The sequence below is a fragment of the Carassius auratus genome, chromosome 17, assembly GCF_003368295.1.
Source record: "Carassius auratus strain Wakin chromosome 17, ASM336829v1, whole genome shotgun sequence".
Taxonomy (NCBI): domain Eukaryota; kingdom Metazoa; phylum Chordata; class Actinopteri; order Cypriniformes; family Cyprinidae; genus Carassius; species Carassius auratus.
The window spans coordinates 25,418,319-25,442,432 of NC_039259.1; the positions used below are offsets into that span (position 1 = coordinate 25,418,319).

The 24,114-nt window shown below is 34.6% G+C and overlaps 1 protein-coding gene across 1 annotated transcript in view; it reads left to right on the forward strand.

Moving 5' to 3' along the window:
* The first annotated feature begins 15,983 nt into the window (after positions 1 to 15,983).
* Positions 15,984 to 24,114, forward strand: part of LOC113117741 (kelch-like protein 29) — a 114,340-nt gene continuing 106,209 nt past the window's right edge. The window contains exons 1-2 of the mRNA XM_026286642.1: positions 15,984 to 16,130; positions 18,690 to 18,761. The gene's annotated coding sequence lies outside the window, so the exon portion shown is untranslated. The remainder of the gene's footprint in view (positions 16,131 to 18,689; positions 18,762 to 24,114) is intronic.

A 24,114-nucleotide genomic window follows, 5' to 3' on the forward strand; every position in this document is an offset into this window, starting at 1 on the left:
GCAGGTTAAAAGGGTTCTTGCCAGGTTGGAAAAAGAGCTTGAGATCAATCTCCTATTGGCACATGTTTCCCCTTAAATTGCTCTTTAACACTGAATCTCTCGACTCGGCTTCCTCCCTGGTTGCTGCTAGCCCTTCCCTCACATTAACATGTGGCTCAGGTGTATTCTGGTGCAGATATTCATGTTTTAGATTTCCCTGCAAATATAAATCTATAGTAATAGGTTATCCCGAGGACAGCGTTCATTTCAAAGCTTTGTGTGTGATTTCTGTGCACGTTCGCTTTGATTTCGCTCATCCACTGCATTCTGGATCACTGTTGTTTGCTGGGGAAACCTGCATCTTTTCATGCTGTCATTCTGAGTTTTGCCAGAGTGTGTTTTTTATGTTTTTGATGGCTGCCAGATGTGCTGTACTACATCCATCAGTGCATCTCTACCCGTGCACATCTGTGCTGTAAATATTAGACACCTATTGGCCTCTCCTGGGCACTAATACACTGTGATTAGTTCTCCTTCTAACCAAGCAGTGAGCATTTAGATGCATTAAGCTTGTCAAGTCCAAGGTCTAGAAACAAGCTTCCGCTGCTGAGGACTGTATTATGATATATAACCGCACTGAAAACACCTCAAACATTACTGTTGTCCTGTTAGACAGTACTTGAATTAATGAAGTCTAAATTTATTTTTGGTAACTCAGGCATTTTATTTTCCTCTGACAAACTTGAATAAGTCAAACTGAAATACTCATCAGCTACTGTCAGAGACTGCAAGGGCTTCCTTGATATGGACAGTATTATACGATATTGCAACATTCAGTTAATAATATAGGTGCATATTATAATGATGCATTTATTATTATATGTTGTATTATGAAAACTATAATATATAATAATAAAGCATTCAGATAATACCACTATATTAATCTATTGGTTCCATAAAGAGCCTTTAACACTCACAGAACCTTTCCAGGTTCTTTATATTGGAAAAACACTCTTAAAAACAAAGTTTCTTTATTTTAGATGATTATGTTTAAAAATAAAGGTTCTTTTCATGGATAAGCTTTAACGTCTGTGGAAACTTTACATTCTGCAAAAGATTCTATATAGTGATGCTATATAATATATTTATGATTATTCTAATGTTCTTCACACTAAGATAAATAATGGGTTCCTTTAAGAACTGTTCACTGAAAGGTTCTTTGGGAGACCGAAAAAGGTTGTTCATTGGCATTGCTGTAAAAAACACCTTTTTTTAAGAGTGAAGATATTTTAGAATATTAAAATGTTCTTCACACTTAGAAATAAATGGTTCTTTTGTGAACTGTTCACCCAAAATGAAAAAAAAAAAGACTTTTGGAAGCTTTATTTTTAAGACTGTACTTGATTTTCACAGGCATCTTAAAGATGGCACTCGTTTTGATGTCATCATTAGGATGTGATTTTCATTTGCCATTATTACATTTTTCACCTATTTATTTTGCCCCGTGGTGCCTTATAACGTCGGTGCTTCTAACCGCCAAGGCCACCAGTTCAGCAAACAACAATGCCAGTATATTTCTTTCTTTTCTTTTTTTTCAAACATGCCAATGGAGTAAATGGAACTGTACATAAACACATGTAACATAGCAGCAGGACAGAACAGTGATGTAAACATTCCAGCGTTGGCATGGTTATGTGACTGCATTGGAACAGATGCTCCACAGATGGCAGTGAAGCAGTACTAGACATCGGCCTTATAATAAACATATTTCTAGCCCGTTATGAGAGGCAAACGTTAGGGCTAAAGTTGATTTCTGTATGTGATGTCCAGTACTGCTTCACCAGTGATGAGAACAATATCTTCAAGGTGCTAAAACTGAACCCTATTTTGTATATTCAGTTTTAAATGTATAGATTTGTTCTTGTAAAGCCTTACCTTGTACTGCTCGACGTATCAGACTGTGCAACCAAAAAAAGAAAAGAGAAAAAACAGATCAGAAAATGTACAGTATTTGTTTTGTACAGCAGAAAAACGTTTTTATCTATGTTGTTTTGTTTTTGTGATTCGGTGGGAACTGCTTGATGAATATGATATAGTTACAGTGTCATTACAGTATTGCTTATGTATAGAATGTTTCTGGTGACCCTGTAATGCTACATTAGCAGTTAGAATAGGCGTCAACATATGGTTTTATTCATTTTTGTTTTGAACTCTCCTTGGCACTGAATATTATTAGAGGAGGTGTTTTTTTTTTTTTTATACAGTTTTTTACCTCATTGTGAGAATATTTTTTATTTAAATTGCTGTATTTGACCTTTTCGTTGTGAATTTGAAAGTGTTTCACATACAGTGTATATGTATTACTAAAATGGTATACAATGTGTAAATATTTTCAAGCAGGATTATGAAAAGAACAGGTTCAGTGCTCAAATAGCCAACAATGTTAAATGAATACAAATTCAACAATCAAAATGCAGTTCCTCATTTCCAGACTATGCAATTTCCCAAAATATTTTAAGTTTGATTACTTCTCTGCGGTTCTTTTTAGTCAAGGCATGAAAAAAATCGCTTTGCAGGTGATTTTAAATGTTTTATATCTTTAAGTTTGGAGTTTTTCTGGTTTATGTTCTTTATTTTGTTTAAGCATTAAGAACATATGTTGGACAGTTATGCCAAGTGCATTTGAATAATTAATTTGTTAAGGTTTTATGACCACGACCAGTGGAAAAGTAAAAGTTTAGAAGAATGCAAAAAAGTTTTATTAGATCAGTAAAGCTTTAGATTCACATGCAAACTAACATCTATTGTTTTCCTTTTTACCCAAGTCGTATTCTTTACATTGAAACTATTTAATGTAAAATGCAATGCAAGCCCAGCTGTTATGTATGTTTTCAGTTTCAGTATAAGTTTGAACATTAATCCAGATAAGAAACTCCTCCTATAGTGTTATAGATCCCAAAGCTGTTTCAGAAATACATTTTCAGATTATAAATATTACCTTTGTCATAATATTACTGCTGATCTTATCAAACAATAGAGCATAATCTTTGGTATCCAAACAGTACAAGTAGTGAAGTTGCTTTGAGAAGGAATATCACTTTTATTTTTGTCCCACTTATGATTTATTCACATAAAAATATAATTTTTATATAATATAAATACTAATTAACATATGATACATGTATATGCTGAAAAGCACAGTGCAATATATTTTACCAATACTGATAAAGGAACATTTATTTTTTGAATGTTTGGAACATTTTGTTTATGAAATTTTTTTTATGTTTACTCATGTCTCAAAGGAAACGTTGAGTGTATAATGGAAACTGAATTTTGTGTTTCTCATAAAACAGACAGAATTGAATGTGAATTGTTTGATGGGACAAAAAGAACAGCACAATAACAACAGGTTCCTGCAATTAGATTTGGAAATACAGCAGGAGACCTGCATGTTGAGTTCATTCTCACATACATTTCTGGATTGTGTTGAATATCCTCTTGATGAATGTTTTTTATATATATATATATATATATATATATATATATATATATATATATATATATAAAATATATATATAAAGTTTTTTTAATGCTTGATTGTCCTCGACTAACAGGAGTGTGATATACTGTAGTGCATGAACATTGCGATTTCATGGTAGCCTTTAAATTATATTGGGATTTATATTATAAGCTGTGTCTGTAAAATCTAAATAACGTCAAGCAGAACTAAAGGTTATGTTGTTTATTAAATATAAAGTGTTTTAGCTCTCTTATGGCCTCAAATGATTATTCAGGTTTTTTGGTGAGATGTGGATTGTCATTGTTCACATTTTCACCGAGTAAAATCATAATATACATCATAACGTAATATAGAAGAGGTTTATTTCATGCAACACATGTAACTAACACAATACTGGAGTCTGAACTGTCTGAGGTCAAAGTGTGTTCTGTGTAAAAGACATATCTGTTGTATGTATTAATGAATCTTAGATTTTGCTATATGCATCCTTGTGGAATATGACATTTAATGTTTTGTGTGTTTATGTATCAGTCTGTACTGAAAGTGAAGCACATCTGAACTCCGGCTGGTGAAACATGCAGGGAATGTAAATTGATAATTTTTTTTGTTTGTTTGTTTGTTGCATTTTTATTTGACTTTTATATGCTTTTGGATCAATAAACTGAATAAAGGAATAGTTCAGCCAATATAAATAAATAAATGTGCTGACAATTTATTCCCCATCAGGCGATCCAAGATGTAGATGAGTTTGTTCATCAGATTTGGAGAAATTAAGCATTCCAACACTTTTTTAAACCAATGGATCCTCTGTAGCGAATGGGTGCCATCAGAATGAGAGTCCAAACAGCTAATAAAAACATCACAATAATCCACAAGGAATCCATACCACTCCAGTTTATCAGTTAATGTCTTGCAAAGTGAAAAGCTGTGTTTGTAAGTAAAAAAAAAAAAAAATCCCCTGTTCTTTGTTGCATCAAAATCCACCAACATATTTGTTTAAAGCTGTTGTGGACTGTTTTTATAAATGGTTCTTAATTTGTGGATTCATTGTGATCCAGACAGTATGACATTTTCACTGGATATTGCAGACAAAGGACTCATATTTTAGCCCAAAGTGACAGTTTGAAGTTAAAAACATATTAATGAGGGAACTGATAAACTGGAGTAGTGTGGATTACTTGTGAATTATTGTGATGTTTTTATCAGCTGTTTGGACTCTTTATTCTGACGGCACCCATTCACTGCAGAGGATCCATTGCTGAGCAAGTGATATAATGCTACATTTCTCGAACTCTGTTCCCAAGAAGAAACTAACTACATTTTGGACGACCTTAGCTAAGTACGTTTTTAGAAAATCTTCATTTTTGGATGAACTATTTATTTAAGTTAAGTATGTTAAGAGAAATCACTGGTTCAAAACAAGTTGAACTGTATGGACAGGATGTGTGGCATGTTGTCAATAACCACAGAAAATGATTTAATCTCATCTCTCAGTTTGTAAAAACAAAAGTACAGTTTAAATGCACAGATGTGCAACACATTTTTTTTTTTTTTTTTACCAATAAGCTTAATCATGATAATGAATGTGGTTATTACTAGGGAAACATGGTCAAAAGATGAATTATAGCTTTGCACAGACAAGGTTAGTAAATGATTTCTCAAACAAAAAAAAATTTCAGTGCAATGCCTCACCTCAAAACTTCCAGTTTAAACCGTACCAGCTAACAAAAATATGTTCTAAGAATGTTTTGCCAATGTTCCCATTAAGCTATGAAGACATTTCTGAATGTTCTCTGAGCATTCAAAACGTAGAGATTTGTAAATGTTTAAAACATTTTTTTTCTTGGTTATGTGAACATTTACTGTAAGATAACATTATGAAGAATGTTTTTATTTTATTTGCAAACATTATGGAATTGTTACTTTTAAATGTTCTCTAGATATTTTAAAATACCAGATAAATTTGAATGAACGTCCTGTTAACATTACTGTTACATTAAGAATTCGTTCCCTGTTAGCTGGGTACTTGTTTGCTGTGAGTTCAAATCGTTTTCTATTGAATTTTTTGATCCTGTCAGTAGAATTTGTTTTAACAGTGGATCACGAACACTTCATGTTTGTGGTTTTTGTTCATAATTTCCAGTTTGTTAATATATTGCTCACCACTGAAATTATAAATACCTACTAAGGACAAACCATTTATCACTTAACTTGCAACAGACTTTTTATTAATCTATTCATTACCATTTATTAACAAAATTGTGCAGGGCGACCCCAAGCAAAAATATCTGCATACAGAAGACATCTGATTTCTCAGTAAGGGGGTGTGTTTACCCATAAATGTGTTTTAAGGATATTCTCTTACTGGAAAGGTAGTTTAGCAATTAGTTGTCTGGTCAGGGTTTTTAATTCTAAAGTATGTGTTTGAAAAGTTTGGTAGTTTATGTTTTTAGACGAAAGGTTGTTTTTTACTTGTCAGACATATTATAGTATATTTTTGATCGGATCAATGGATTGTATTAATGTTATTGCATTTATCTGAATGTTCAAATGGATTCAAGAAATCTAGGTATACATTTATTTTTTCATTTTGTGTGACGTGTTGTCTAAACATGTATGGAATCTGAAAATGTATATTATTCTTTAGATATCTGATTGTTATGAATTGGCTGTAGCTTTGATATGAAAAATAGTCTGTGTTTCAGTAACTTTTATATTTTAAAAAGAGAGAAGTCCAAAAAAGGATATTAGAAAAACTAAAATTGTCTGTGTAATTTTGCATGGGTGTGCTATACAGATGTATTTTAGTGTTTTATGTAGTTTGTTATTTTAGGGATTTCTGTTCTTATTTTGTCTGATGTCTTTGTAATTCAGAGGATTTATTGTTTTATTATGTCAGCTTGTGAATTGTTTTCTGTGGTCTCTACTCCTTTTCGTCTTGATTTCATGAGGCTGCTCTTCAATAATCACCAGCAAAAACCAATTTATTTATTGTTTTCAATTTGACACAAGTCTTGTGATTCTGAACTAAAAAAATAGAGTTGAAAAAAAAAACTGTTTTTGTTTTGTTTTGCAATATTGCTACATCTCAGTCTTAACCTCAAACTGTATTTTAATGGACTATCAGCAGGCTGCTACACACAACGCGAGTAAAGGGCAGATCAGGGTAAATAGCAGCATAGTTCATGTGTTTTATTTTGCAACTCACATAAAGATTAATAGAGTGCAATTACAGTTGTCTCCAAGGGCAAATGTGAGACGTACTGTTATTTTATCAATTTTTTTACACTGTGTTTAAAGGTTTAGGGGAATGTGCCAGATTTTCAAGCATTTTTTGTTTCATTTTAGAGGCATCCCATTATGAGTTTAAATATCTTTGTCTGTTCTGTTGTTTGAACTTTTATGCAACATCTAAAGTTTTGTTATTAAAATGATACATTATACTTATATGTATTGTACAGATCCAACAGATGAACGAGATACAAATGTACACATGGACAAATGCTTAAATTTTGTATCTTTGTCATTTTAATACAAATAAAATGTGACTGAAATGAAACAATTAATTTTCCAGCATGTAGACTCATCCTTCTTCATCTTCCTGTCTGAAATCTAGTCTTAAATAGACATAAGCAATGTACTCTGAATGCAAAACTAAAGAAATCATCATTCAATAGCCATTTAGTTATAGTTTCATTATCTCCAAATCATGTATTAGTATAGACATAATGCAGGTTTAAAAACTGCAATATCCACCATATTTTGAAAGCAGAAGTAAGCAATTTTCTGTGGACGTACGAGACTTCAGATTCATTAGCCTCAAATAACTTAGAATAACAAATACACTGTTTGAAACAGTTAGCTTCCGTGGTTTTATCAGTCAAAACATCACTATTTGCATGTTATTCGGCTGTAGTTATATCAGATGCATTTGTCTATATAAGAGATTTCCTGGGTCTCACTTGTGAAACAAGTCATTAAAGTACAGGAGTGTTGGGATTAGTACATGAGTGATAGGTACTTCAGTGACTTTTTATTTTTATAAAAGAGGTCGACTGCTTTTGAATACTTAGTGGAAAAGAAAAGTGAAGTACTGTTTTGAAAGGTTATTTGAACTCTAGTCTGTTCAGGATGTTCATATGTAATCTCACCGACCAGTGCTGTGAAAGTTTTTCTTCATTTCTACAATCATCAAACTCACTGAGAGAACTGGACCTGAGTAACAATGACCTGTATGATTCAGGAGTGAAGGTGCTCTCTGGTGGACTGAAAAGTTCACACTGTTAAATCAACATAGTTATGTTTGTAAAATTAACATACTGAGGTTTGTTTAAACATAGTTTGGTCCCGTTCCCCACCATTGTGTCTGATACTATGATGCATTTAAATCAGACAGCAGGTATTAAGTAATTCAAATACAGTAGAAAAACTTTTAAGGAACTGCATGTTCTGGAAAGATACATGAAATCAATAAAATGAAGATTATTTTTAGGATGCTTTATATACAATTATCTGCTAAACCAAAAAATATGAACGTTATAATTGTACGTTGTTATATTTAGATAGACAAGTTCTACATTCAGACAAGTTCTAATCTCACTGATCAGTGCTGTGAAAGTTTTTCTTCATCTCTACAATTATCAAAGTCACTGAGAAAGATGGACCTTAGTAACAATGACCTGCAAGATTCAGGAGTGAAGCTGCTCTCTGGTGGACTGAAGTGTTCACACTGTCAACTCAACATACTGAGGTAAGAAAAATAGATTCACTTGTAATGTATCTGCAGACCCCAGTATGTCTGAAGACTTTGGGTTTGTGCCTGTAATTATAATGATTTATTTACTTATTGAAGTGTAAATGTTGAGAGAAGTGGAGATAAAAACTGTTAATGAGATCAATTGTGGGCCATCAACACAGTGACTGAGTAAAACACTGAACCCAGAGTTATACCAGCTGAAATGAACCTGCAACCTGTAAGCTGTAGATAAAATGCTATTGCTACAGTGAATCAGTTGAATTCTCATTGCTATCTGAGACATTATGCTACAACAGATCCAAGATACAGATTCAGAGATCACAGTCTATGAGAAGAAATCATGTTTTACTTCATGACACTGAATAAAGCAGATCAGCTCAAGTGCAGATGAACAGCAAAAGATTTTAGTAGGATAATGAGTTATTGATTAAAACACAAATGAAAGAATATAGACACAACTGATCAGTAAATATAAAGCTGAACCTGTAGCTAAACTCTTAAGTCATTATTTATGTTTCTTTTAAACAATTCAGATTTTGAGTTTTCATGAGTTTAAAAATAATACTTAATTTTGTTTATTTGTAAAAACAATTATGTAAAAAATATATCTCTTATAAATATGAAGTTACATGTAGATCATCATATCATACTAGAAATACAGTTTGTAATGTTTTTATAAATATACAACAATGTCACAGGGATTACAAAATTCTCCAAATCTGTCATATCGCAGTGCTGTTTTAAACTGTTTTGTTTCATGTCTCAAGAAAGAGTGATGGGATGGGATAATTTGATGTGTGTTAGTCCAGTGCAGTATGTCAACTCACCACTAGAGGCCTCTACAAACTTTTATATTAATAAGTGACGTGACATACGGCCAAGTATATTATATCAACTATATTATAAATAAAATAATAATCTAAACAAAACTGAAAACTAATAAATTGATCATATGCACTAAATACTCTAGTAAATGAAATATAAGATTAAAATAAAATTTAAATATGTTAAAAAGTGTTCTTGTGTTTTATAAAATTATTTTTATATATATTTGTTGTAAATGTCTGATATGCGTCATTATTTGAGTGAGTCTCTGGTCTGTGTCAGCTTCTTTAACATGTACTGATTATTTAGGAGGAGATTCCTGCTCTCATGTTGGAGAATAAAAACATGAGACTCCGTTTGTGCTCCAGCAGCGAATGAGAGAGATATGACGACATGCACTGTTATATCAGGTGAGAATGATCTGAGTAACTCAGCACTGTGACTGTTATACCAGGTATTATATTTTACATGAATTATATCTCAAAGCAGCTCACATGATGCAAGTTTAGGAAACTTTGACATTTTATTCCATCTGTAGGCTGTCAGAATGTGATCTGAAGTGATTCGTTCTCATCTTCATTCTGCAGGAAAGCTGCTGTTTGGATGATCGTGACTGGACTGAATAGCAACAAATATCTGTTACTGTTATCAGCAGGATGGAGCTGATTTGTAGTTATCTGAAAGCATGAGATTGATGATGTTTTCAATGATTTTAATCATTATTTTCTGGCCCCTGATTGCATCTTTTCTTAGGGTCGTGATCCTCTGAGACCAATCAGGCCAGATATTTTCTGGACGTCGATAAATGCTACAACTGGACAAATCTGAACATCTTCACCTTTACTGGGTCCAAAATCTTCCCAGAGGGCATTCTGTATTTTCCTCCGGAGAAACAGGGCACTTATGTAACTTCAGGGCACTTCAGTGAGTCGCTCTGGATTTGATTCAGCCATTGCAGGTGTGTTTATTTCACGAGACAGTGTCCCAGTTAGTTAATGATGCTCATGAGTGCTTCTTTGTGGTCGTGATCCACTAAGATTGTTTTATGGAGAGATGAGCTCAAACTCCTAAGTGTAGTTTTTTTGTGTAAATGGGGAACAAAGTCAGAAATATTCAGCCTTAGTATTTTTTTCTCCCCTTTAAAAATAATTACTGTGGAATCATTTTAATAACTGGTGAACTACGGTAAATGTCTCCAGCATGACACAAAATAATTAAACAAATGCTTGAATGGAAAGGGGTTGATGAAATCTAAAATGTTCTCTCTAAAGGCATTGCTGGAATTGGAAAAACCGTCTCTGTGCAGAAGTTCATTCTGGACTGGACTGAGGGAGAAGCCAATCAGGATGTAGATTTCATGTTTGTGCTTCCATTTCGAGGAAGAGGAGAGCTGCTTCCCTCTGCTCTCATCTGGATCACCTCCAGACCAGCAGCAGCCAATCAGATCCCCTCAAAATGCATCAACCGTGTGACAGAAATTCAGGGATTCAGTGAGCCTCAGAAGGAGGAAAATTTCAGGAAGAGAATCAGTGATGAGCATCAAGCCAGCAGAATCATCTCAGACATTAGAAGATCAAGAAGCCTCCACATCATGTGTCACATCCCCGTCTTCTGCTGCATCTCAGCAACTGTGCTTCAAACCCTTCTGGAACAAGATGACAGTGCAGAAATCCCTCAAACTCTGATTGACATCTACATCCACTTACTGCTGACTCAGATGAATATAAAGAGTCAGAAGTATGATAGGATAAAACCAAAAAAGCTCCAACAGAGAAGTGATTGTGAAACTTGCTGAACTGGCTTTCAAACAGCTGATGAAGGGCAATGTGATTTTCTGCGAGAAAGACCTGGTTGAGAGGGGCATAGATGTCAGTGATGCCTCAGTGTATTCTGGGAATTGCACTCGCTTTTTTAAAGATCTTTAAGGAGAAATCTGTGATTCATCAGAGGAAAGTCTACTGCTTCATTCATTTGAGCTTTCAGGAGTTTCTAGCTTTCCTTCATGTTGGTTTTGTGAAATTCTATGAGTTTTATTCCCACATAGCCAAGAAGATGTAATTACAGAAGTCATTACTGGATTATCAATATCAGTGTTCACTGCTCAACAATGGCCTACATGCTTTGGATATCAGAGGAGGTGCTAGATGAGTTTGAGCCGAAGAAGTACAACACATCAGATGAGGGTAGGAGGAGACTGATACCAGCTGTGGTGAACTGCAGAAAAGCTCTTTGAGTATTAATTTGTACAGATATAAGATCAATCTGAATATGCCTTATCTTAAGACAGAGTAACATTATAATTTCTACAAATCATGACACTGTTTTATTTGACATGACAATTATTTTAAGGGAAATCAAAAGTTGTTTGAAGTGGACAAAACCTCAAAAGGAGGATCATGAGCCTGTGCAGGTTTAGACATTTATTAGAAAATGACAAAAAATTTGTTCAGGATATTATTTTCCCTACACCCACAGTGCTACTTATTCTTTATACCTGGATGGCAAATCCTCTTCCTGGAGATTTACACACCAGAGTTCAGTTAAAGCTATAGGCATAATTTACAGGTTGAAGATTGTGAAATAAATTGATAAAACAGGCCTAGCCTGACAAACAGTAGAACCACTGTGTGCAACCACACAGTCAGAAGGCTTTTCAATCTACAAAGCGCCAACATTTACCATGGATTTACTGTAGTAACACAAACTGCCCCATGGTATTATTCAATAAATGTGGGATACTGAATTTGCATATAATACCTAGAAACCAAATAGTTACATTTTATCATGGTATTGAAGTGCTTTATGTGTGGTTATAACTTTTTATCATGATCTAAATGTATGACATTATAGAAGACCATTGTTTAATTTTCAATTAATAAATAAATTATATAAATAAAATAAATAATACCACTCAAACTATTAGAATAATTACATTTCACTATATAAAAATTAGGTTGCTAAATTTTTTTACAGATATTACTATTTTTGATAATGAACATAAACTTACAGCTGGATCCTAACTCAAGCATCTACTAGTATCAACTCAAGATACTGTCAAAGGAGCATAATACTAATATTGTACCGCACTGCAAGCTGTGCCGAAGTCATCAAGTCCCTTTCACACCGCCGGAACCTTTTTATAGTACCAGAACTAATTGTGGAACTACCAACTTTTGGGCATTTTCGCACCGCCGGAACTAGGTGCGATTGTAGTACCAGACTGCATTTTTCGAGAACCAAATTAGCTCCTACTCTGGAGCAGGGTCTAACCAGAAAAAAACTGGGACTAACCATGACGTAAGTAGACACCGATTGGCCAGATGCATTCGAAAACGCTCTCACCCGCTATGATTTAAAATGCTGTGTAACATACTATAAACATTGTGTCAACTTATTTCAAAGTATAGTGGACAGCGATAAATATATGGACGCTGAAGTGCAGGCACTTGTAGCACTGCCAGTTGTCGTTGGACATTCTTAGTCCTCCTTTATGTTCTTTAAATTGCTTTTCACATCAACATTCCATATTCATTATTGTGATACCAGTGAGACACAAAAAAACACAGCTCCGATCACAGCGTCCTCCATCCTCCTGTTGTTAACGTTGTTGAACGCTGCGCACATCACTGTCGACTGGCTTACGTCACTTACAAGTACACACTGTCTGTGTGAATGCAACCCTTTAAATGGTCCTGGGAAATAGTTTGCACAAAAGTAGTAGCTGTTCTGTGCACTGGAGCCTAATTTACGCTTCACTGGCAGTTGGATTGACAGACAGAAGAGTTAGATTAATATTGGTGTCCTTGCAATTGAAAAAATGGTTTGTATTGATGTATTTCTGCAGTTGAAACAAGATACCTTCTGAAGTTCATTCATGTTTATTTCATGCTATAACAAGTAAAGAGGAAGGCATGATCAGGACACTAAAGTGACCTGTCACAGCACATTAAAGAGCCACAAAACCACATTTAACCACATTAGTCAAACACACCAGACTTTGAGGGGTCAAACATTCTTGGCCACATTCAGATCGCATAGTGAGATCCCCTAAATGAGATTAAATGATGTTTCACTTCATGATACTCAGTAAATCAAATCAGCTCCGTGCAGATGAACAGAAAGAGTTCTGCAGTTAGTAGATGAATATCAGTTATTGATTTAAACTAAAACTAAAGAATAAACAGATGATCAGTGAATGTAAAGGTGAGTCTTTAGCTCAAGGTTTGAGGATTTTTTTAGTGTTGAATGGACTAATGCAGTTCAGTAGTTTGAGCTGCTGTATGAACAGAATGCTACTATTTGTGCACCTTTTTTATAGTGTGGATTACGAAAGGAGAGATCAGCATTACCACAGGACCACAGAAATGTAGGTCACAATCAAACACATCCTGATTGTCGTTTTGTTGTGTAATAAATATTATGATTTCTCGTTTTGCGTTCAGATGCATGTGATCTCACACTGGATCCAAACACAGCAAACACTCATCTCGTTCTGTCTGAGAGGAACAGAAAGGCAGCGTATGTGAGAGGGAAGAAGCCATATCCGGATCATCCAGAGAGATTTGATGAATGTCTTCAAGTTCTGTGTAGAGAGAGTCTGTCTGGACCCTGTTACTGGGAGGCTCAGGCTGAATTGAGTGGGAATCTTTGTATATCAGTGACGTATGCAGGAATCCATAGGAAAGAATGGAGGAATGACTGTAAGTTTGCATACAGTGAAAAGTCCTGGAGTCTGAACTGTTCTACTGACAGTTTCTTTGTCACACACAATAATAAGAGCAGAAATATATCAGTCCCTTCAGATCGCTCTAAGAAAGTAGGACTGTATCTGGAAAACGCTTTCTCTCTTCTTATCTTAATTTCAGTGTGTATACTGAAACACACTGAGTACAGTCTAAATTATACACACTACAGACTTCTAATGTGTTTTTATAAAGACATTTGAATGTCGCCCAACAGGAGTTTTTTTTTCTTCTTTTTATAGTCTATGAGCGCCACCTGGAGGAAGATTTATTTTCTCACAGGAAACAGCTCAGAGCTCATCTTCTAAACACACTTCATCACTAATGTGGAAGCTCTTTCTGATCACTCATCCTCAACTGTCTGTTTTTCAGTCACAGTCAAACCGATAGTTCAATAGAGTTGAAGATGTGGATCAAACTCATGTCAGATTTAGTGTTTTAGAGACTCAGTGATCAGGAGAGTTTGGGAATCTCTCATAGTTGCTTGAATACATTCAATAATCAGCTTGTATACTAGCTAAATATGGCTGATATTAACCTGTTGTTTCTTAAAACTTTGTCATCTAATAGAAATGTATCACTAACCATATAATTAACTGTCATCAATTTGTCATATTCAGTCAATAACATTTTATTTTCTATTTTTTTCCCTGTGTTCATTTAGTGTGGGTCTGCAGTTATATAACACTTATATAAGAGTAATGTAACAATTATTATTGATTATAAGATTTAGAAATGTTGGTGTTGAATTAAATTAAATGATTTGAATTATTTAGACATTTATTTAATATAGACATAAATTAATATTTATTAATAACGTGATATTTGAAGTATTGCTATTATTGAAATGAAATCTAGTCAGATTATTCAAATATGAACTCAAAAAGATGAGAAGTCCTGAGCTACATAGGTTGTATGATCGAATTTATGCAAACTGTGATTTAAAGGTCATTGCACACATAGAACGATTTTTTCGCACCTTAAAAAATAAAAACCTCTCGTTGTTTCAGTCACGTTTAACACACTGCCTCCGAACACTTGCGTCTGTCAGGCTACTGTAAACCTTTATTTCTGTTCGACGCTTGTGCACGCCGGTAGGTGTCAGTATGAGTTTAACATTGGCCAGTGCCAGATTATCATCTGATTTTGATATTTTATTAGAAAGTTCCGCTGCGTGATTCTAATCTAATCTAATTTAATCTAATCTAATCTAATCTAATCTAATCTAATCTAATCTAATCTAATCTAATCTAATCTAATCTAATTTTCAAACAAATATCTGCAACAGTCTGTTCCAGCATTGAAATTGCTTTTGCTTGCTTAATTTCCAGCATTTTTAAAAGTGCTAGTGTTATAATACACAAGGAATAAAATAACAAGCACTGCATCAAAGTAGCCTATTGTATATATATATATATATATATATATATATATATTCTTGTATATATATAAACTGATGAGCTTGCATCAGTGTTACTTTAATATCATTATTATAGTTTTTACTAATATTTAGAATTTTAATTTTTATACATTCTAAACTGTAACACTTTACTTATTTTGATATGTTTTTGTAATTTATGGATGTACTGTATGTGTGTGTGTTTGTGTGTGTGTTATATATATATATATAAGTTTATACTTAAAATCAGTGTTTGGTGCTTGTACATCAGTGTCATTAATCTATCATTTCCTCTGATTTTAGGGATTACTCATGGTTAAGGTTAGGTTTAAGTGTAGGGATATGTTCAAGAATACATTTTTGGAGTAAAATGTTGTTGGAACACATCTAACTCAGCAAAATCCAACACAGTCTCACCCCTATTCGTCACATACTCCCGTTTGGTCATTTCCCCCTCACGCCCATAAGCAACGTTGAGGGTACCCCCTATTCGTCGCTTGACAACGGTAGAGGGGGGTCGTCCGATATTTGAATGCAAATCCCTCATCTGGACTGTCATTTGCATTGAAACTTGATGCACCGGCAACCCCCGTCTCTCTCTCTCTCTCTCGACAGGTGGCGCTGTGTGTTTAGTAATAATATAGTTAAAGGGGAGGAGCAGGAGGACTGTTACACACACACACACACACACACACGCACCGGAGGCAGTCAGAGCGCACTGACTCTCCAAACACACACACACACACACACACACTCTCTCTCTCTCTCTCGCGCGCGCTAAAGAGACCAGCATCCTCCTCCTCCTCCTCATCTTCCCATCACCGCGTGCACGAGCGTTCAGCATCATCACTGACAGCAGCGCGAGGGATTCTCACACAATGAAAGAAACGCGCGCAGCTTCATCTGAAGGTAAAAGCTGGAGATCAGCATCAGACTGCTTTACAAACTAGCTCTGCTGGAATTAACCAGCGATACAGCGCTGTGATTCTGCATGTGTTTCACGAGGAGAGACTAATGGACCAGCAGCAGATTTCCTCTATAGATTGCATAAGTCAGGTGCTCCGATCTGGAGCAGCACGTTTTGGCAGGACATTAGTGTTGCACGCTGCTTCTGTCCTCCTAAATTTAGGAAAAGAGTCACTGGAGACGCCACTTTTCACTTTCAATAGACTGTTACAGGTGTGCAACCTTCAAAACTGCTTTCAGAAATGTTGCAATTAATATTTGTCTATGCTGTTTTCATGTTGCTATATAGTTAGTTGTTATTATTTGTTAAAAGAAAATTACTGACATCAGATTTTTATTTAAATGGTCAGTATTAAGTATTTAATGCTGCATGTGCATCTATTTAACACTTAAGTCGCGTGCAGATGATTTTGATTCATGTTTTGCAATATCACTGAGTTGATAATTTTTGGTTTATTGAGATTAAAATGTTTGGTTAATACACCTATACATTATATTTTGTTTTTAATCTTTACTTGTTCAAGTTTACATGAGAGGATATAAGATTGACAGATATTACAGACACAATGTGATATAGATGTCTATGTCAAACATTTTATTGTTTATTTGTATATTTGTACATTTTATTGTATAAAATAGTGTCTGCTAAATACATAAACATAGAGCCACAAGTGCACAACACATACCGTGATGTACAACAGTAAGTCGAAATGAATAAAATATATAAAGCAAATTTAAATCAGATAAAAATTGAATACATTTAATTTCACCTCAATGGTAACCTAAAGAATACTTTTTTTCACAGTGTTGTGATTTGTGATGGTTTGAGGAGGATGAAGTCTCACTCTATTCACGATCTGTTTGTGATTTTTTGTATTTGTGTAGATATACAGACCCATAGAGTTGATTTGAACTGCTGGCAAAATTTTTAGGAGTTTTAGTGTTTCTGTTTGTTAAATCAAGATGCTTTAAGAGACCGTAGTATTAGTGTGTTTCAGGGCTGATCTGATTCATTTAGCGGAAAACTATCAATTGATTGTTCAGGTGATAAGCTCTGGTTTTACTGGTTAGTGCTGTGATGAGTTATTGATGCTTTAGACTCACCGTTCAGTGACCGTTGTTCAGATGAAAATAGAACGTGAAATCATCCTTAAATATTTGCTAAACATTTTTTTTATATGTAAATATTATACTGTGCCACTAATTGCCACTTAACACTCTCAGTCACTTCTAAAACTAAGTCAAAAGTCTAATTACACAGATGAGTTTGATGAAACGTTTGCTTATCTGTTATATCTAATGCTTTCAAGAACAAATGTACATTTGCCACAATGAGCTGTGGTTTGTAAAATCACACAGATGGGTAAAGTTGCTGCCAGACCTTCAGCTCTGTTGTGACTAGACGGGGAGAAGAATGAGACTGTCTTGGAGAGGACATTAACTGAGCGCTGTAGTCATGTTGAGTCTGGTCTTTAGGTCTTTAGGCTTCAGTAAGTGTTGGAGATCTACAGATCCAGCCCAGATTTCACACAGAGCGCAGAACAGAACTTGTGCAGAGATGCAGCACATGAACGAGTGACTCTACACTCATCCGAGTTTGAACGGAGTTCAGAAGAGATGGGTGAATCTAACCAAACCTGTTTGATGCATATTTCACAACAAAAACCACATAAATGCATTATGTTTTTTTTTTGTTGCATCGTGACATTTTCATTGCAATTAATGACATTTTACCTCAGAAAAAAGTTCTTAATTTACACACACACACACACACACACACACACACACACACACACACACACACACACACACATATATATATAAGTAAAGTTCATGTTCCATGAAGATATTTCGTAAATTTCCTACCATAAATATATATCGAAACTAAATTTTTGATAAGTAATATGCATTGCATTTCATTTTGAAAAATTGATTGATTGATTTTTTTTTTTTTTGCACCCTCAGATTCCAGATTTTCCAATAGTTGTATCTCAGGACAAATATGGTCCTATCCTAACAAACCAATAAATTAAAAAAAATTAGGTCCAGGGTCATATATAATATATAACATGTCATATAAAATATATAACGTGTATATTTTGGTGGAATTTTTTGTAATATTTTAATGATTTTATTAATGTATTTTTATTTGAACTTTTATTTACACTAATGAAAATTTGGTGGTAATTTTGTGGGTCATACCATTTTTAATTACATTATACATTATTTTATTTGTCTTAAAAAAAATTCACTTATTGCTTCTTTCATAAAGGTTTCATGTGTTTATGCACACTGTGTTAATAACAGTTGATGCTGCTGCTCTGGAAATCGTTTATGACTACAGAACTGATTTATTGTCTTTGAGAGGTCGTTAAAAACAGGTTCATGCTGACTTGACTTTGAAAACCATGTAAAGTGTCCCTATGTCCTCTGAGCAGTGCTCTCTAAAATCATCTGAATTAATGACTTATTCATGATGGACATTTCTCATTTCTTTAACAGGTGGCGTGTGATGTAGAGGAGAACAGCACACGACTGTCTTATATGATGTGCATCGATCAGAGACACTGTGTGGTGAGTAGTTTTGAAATTGAGCAAGACGTTTGTCCTGTATCAGTGCTTTAGTGATTTCATGTTGAAGATTATTATGATTAGAAATCAAACAGAGGCAGCAGTTAAACTTATTTTCTGCACAGATGTTGTCCACACAGTTTAAGTTGTATTAAACCCAGGAACATTCCTTGAATATGCTGTGGCTGTGATTCGTCACTGGTGGTTTGTGCTCTCGAGGTCTTTATGAAGATGATGGATGGGGTTCTTTGAGGATGGTGTTGTGGCTGAGATCTCACGCTGAGATCCCCGCTGTGTGACGGTCTCGGAGGAGCCTGTTCCTTTGCCTCTTACATTCAGACAACTTAATTGGCACATGTCAGGATGTATAGATGGAGATTAAAGGGAAAACCCAAGTTGCTTGTGTGTGGAAAAGCGTGAGATCTGCAGTGTCAGCAGTGCATCGGATTCGGAAAATTAGTTTGTCACTGCAACATTAGGAATTCTAATACAATATTAATGCATGTTTAACACGGTGTGAGTAATTTTATATGGTTGTAATAGAGTCTCAATATAGTTATTTTTGTTGCCAATCTAATTAATCAGTTGTTTATGTATTAAATAAACACATAAAACCCAAATTTGCATAATCCAGTGTCTGCTATAACTTGCAAGTATTTATTCTGATTGGGAAAATGCTGTGCATTTAAATAAGTGCATGTGACAACGTTTCTGCACAATGATATTGGGTTGCTTCTTGCAGGTTTTGAGACCCAGATGTCCAATAAATGGTGCTAAAAGCATGTTCGGTTTTATCTGAAACACATGAACCGTAATCTAGCAATATTTCATTAGGTTGGTTGTTGTAGGTATCTCAGCAGTTTGGAAATTAAATGTCCAGTAAGTGGCCCTAAAAGGTAAATGCTCTGTTGCATTTGAAAATAACGTCCTAGATACGCTAAACCTAATCAACAGCGATAACAAAAGCAAACATGAGCTATAAACTTGTAATGAAATAACCCTGCAATTTCGTCTTGCAAGTTTTTATGCTATTTTTTGTGACTGTAAATGCTCCACATTGCGATTGCAATGCTGTACCAGGTGAGCTTACAAGCAAGTTTACTATGTCAGAACAGCCAAGAGCTGGTTATGTGATGCAAACACCAAAATAAATTAATTTACAAATCATGCAGTATGATTAAAGTGTTTTGAGGTCATAACATAATATTATGCATGAAAATAATAATTATTAATAAATATTCAACATATGAATGTTTAAGCCTATGAGATTTGAACCCATGCTATTTGAGTTACCAGGCCAAGGTTATGAATCACCGTGCTAAAGACACCTCATTCATATGCTAATGATGATACTAACACAAATTAATTAGGTGTTAATGGCTAAATTAATTAAAATTGATATCCAGCTTCCATTTGATGTCTTCTGTATTTATTTCTTACATCATCTAGGTTTTGGGGTGATTTGAAACATCCAAAGCCTATATCTCAGTGCTTTTGTTGAGAGCTGCGTTTGACTAGCTAATGTCTTTATTAATATTCAGTGGCCGTTTCTTGTTGTTTCAGTTTTTAAAGAGCTTGAACATTGATTGAGGAAATCTCCTGTTTAACCTCCAGTAACCTCGTTCATCTCCTGAGATGGCCAGTATTTTTTGATATGCTAAAATTGCACCTGCATGCAAGCTGTTCTTTTACATTCAGAAAATAGGAATCACGGTGAAGTGGATGTTTCTTTCAGATAAGACGCGTCCAATCCATCTCCTGGAAATCTTTCCTGCTGAGTTTCAGGCCTCTAAAAGTCCACCTGTAATTTTCAAGCAGACCTGCGGTGCTTGATTATCTGGTTCTGCTGTTTCATTGGAATTGAAACTGAACGATGAAAGAACATGATGCTGCCTTTAAGTCAAAGCAGAATCATTGTATTTACAAAGTGAACGGCACCACAAAGTCATTTATATATTAGATAATACATTATTATGGATAGATTTTTCATTTTGCTTCAGAAGAGGGAAAAATAAGCTATTTTACAAGTGAACAAAAAGTCATATTTGCATATGTAATCTAGTAGCCCTGCTGTAAAATAGCTGAAGCTAACCTAAAGTGTTTGTCCGGTCTCCTACATTGGCCAAACTGGTCTGTTTTGCTGGTTTTAGATAAAGTTAGACCAGCTAAATATCAGCCTAATCAGCATAAACAACCTTAGACTGGTATATATTATAATTTGTTCCCCCTAAGTAGTCATCTTTGAGATCAAGGAGTGTTTTTCTATCAGAAAACAAAGTTGGTAAAGCCAGGTTGTCTCAGAGAGTTTATACGTGGGTTTTCCAGGTCAGTATTTCAGATGCTTGTCTATTATAGTACATGTAATCAGTGTGAATAAAGGATCATATTTGCACCCTGTTCACTTGAAGGAGCTGCCGGCTAAAGGTTAATTGCTTTTTGCTAATGTTATTGAAGCACCCTCCTAGAACTGGGTCGTGCGAGCTCCTTATAAGATGGCCTTTGTGGAAGGAGCCGTTTCTAACTTTATTCCGCAGAAGATTGAATGGAAAGCTCCTCGCTCAAGGTACTGTGTCCTGCATTCATTGTTGTATGAGTAGTTCGTCCAGAAATACACAATTCTGTCACTCGTGTTGTTCCAAACCCGTTTCATCTTTTTCTTTAACAACAAAATCACTCAGTCTGAGATGCAAAAGTATCATACATCTAGTCCATACATGAGAAAACAAAGATCACTATGTTTATGATGTACTTTTGAACTTCTATGAAAATCTTCTACGGAGGAACGAATGTCCTGCAGGTTTGGAGTGACATGAGGGTGAAGAAACGATGACCGAATCATTTTTGATGCATCTTTTCCCCTTATTTCAAGGCAGACTTTGCACTATTTTATTTCCAGCGTTGTGCTGAACAGACCAGCGTCTTGAAGTCATTCAGAGGTTGCTGACAGCGTCTGGACTGTGTGCACGGCTGCAGTGGTGCATTAAATAGGCCAGTTGTGAATGAAAATCGATGGTGGCGCTTGCGCTTTTGTTTACTCATCTGAAAATGAAGGACTTAAGTTTGCTTGCAGAGCCAATTTACTTCCAGATCTTGTGCAGCATACGGATTAATTGAATTTGTCTGAATATAACAGACCAGACCACTCGGTTTGATGTTTAATAAGTGAAATGAACAAATGCAGTGATCCACTGATATTCATCTGTTGATTCATCTTTATTTACTTTGCAGATGCATGATGCAGTAAAAAAGCCTTTTTTCTGGCTTGGTGCATCATGGGAAGGACACACATTTTCAGAAATGCTTGTCAAAAACATGACTCACATTTGCTAGTGAGTAAACTTCATTTGAAAACAAAGCTTGAATGGATTGTTTGCTGTGAGTAACTGTGTAAATGTGTTTGTTTGGAAGCAGCATTATGTGACTGTGGATACAGATGCAGCCGCTGTAGAGAATATTATAGTTCGATTTATTTTTGTATTGTTTGTTATTTAACTGTAGAGCATAAGTTAAGCTATAGGAGCCAGTTTTATTTAATTTAGTCATGTAGCGGTTACAGTTTGTTGAGGTTAAAGATATGTAATCTGATAAAATTCTTTACTTGCATTGATATTTTGACATCAGTGGGAAAAAATGAATTCATTAACGAACACCTATGATCAATAAATCCATTCCTTCCTTTGTTTCTTAATGCCTTTGCCTTAAACATACCTAAAAATGACCCTTATTTTTTTTTTTTTAAAGTTCTGACAGATTCAATATTCTGTGTGAGAATCCATGCAGATGCATCCATAACGTTCATGTTTTGTTTCAAATGCAACCACTATGAATATAGTCTAGGCTAAAGAGCACTGTTAGGACTTGCACAACATGAGTGACTTTTTGATTCAACGTTTAATGTCATATTTAACACCTCTGCCAGGATAAGATGTTTAATTAACAGCAGGCATGTTCTTTATTCCAGAAAAGCTTTCAATATGTGCTGGTTGTCGGTGGTGAAAGGGTTACAGCAGTGAGCGTGAAGTGCCCCGTCAGTGAACTGGGCTCATAACCTGTCGTGTGCTGCACTCTGTCTGACCTCTCCGTGAGTCGAGGCTGCTAACCATGCATGAAGCAACATGAATTCCTAATGAAATATTTAAAATGGTTTGGGAAATCGGCTTCCTGTTTAAGTGCTTGAAAGCGTTCTCACTCTGACTCTCTGCTTTTGACACAGTGGAATGAGAGATTGTTTTTAAAAGCACTTGTGTTGCTTTGAGGCTGGGTATTTATTGTCCAGCTTTTTGACAATATTATATTCAACTCAGGGACGGTTGAATGTAAAACTGTGTGTAAAGCAGGATTTCTCTGTTTTTTTTTTTTTTTGATTATCTAAGCCCTTTACTTAAAGTCCAAATTTATTAGTAATTTTAAATGAATGTTTTAATAATTAACAACACTTTTGCATGGTTGTGGTTCTTTGATATCGGTTAATGGTCACAAATAAAATATTGAATATTTATATAAATATTTTTCTTATTCACATTTCATAGTTTTAGTTTTAGTTTTTTTATTGATTTATCTCTATTTTTCATTTGTATTATTTTATTATTAGCTGTTCAATTATTAAATTAATTAATTATTAAACACTGAATCCCATTTTTGGAAACCCTAATTTCAAGTAGATTAAAATATTTTATGCAAGGCATAAATAACAGCAAGTTTAATTAAAGATAATTAAGACATGTTCGCAAACTGATCTATCTAAACTAAACTAATGTATCTTGGCCAGATAAAATGTGCTGTTTAATTTATGTATTTTATTACTTAATCCCTTTATTGTTTTGTGATTATTAAATAAAATGTATTACATAAAATGTATTAATTATATATACAAATATAGATATATTTAAACAATGTATTTATATTTACAATAAATATTATTAAATATTGCCAGCCCTCAAAAGCACACACCTTATGATTAGATTTCGAAAATGTCATTTAAAATTGAACATTTAAAATAAATGCATTTAGTAGATTGCATAAAAAAAAGCTAAATACATTGCATATTTAAAACTCATCTCCATAAATTCAAAGGAGTCCATCTCCAATATTAGCTGATGAATATTTCCAGTGACATTTATTCTTTGACTGGACTAATATAAAGTCAGCTCGTGTTAAAATCACATGAGAATGAGATGTTGGATGCAGTTAGATGGAGGTGAAGGTGTGTTATGGGTGGTTAGATGGGAATGCAGAGAGACAGCTCCGTCCTGTCGTCTCTGGTTTCCCCGCGCGGGGTTAAACGCCTGTGGCAGCACAGCTGGAGGACTGGCATCGTTTCAATAGATTCTGGTCATATAGAGATCTCAGACGTCAC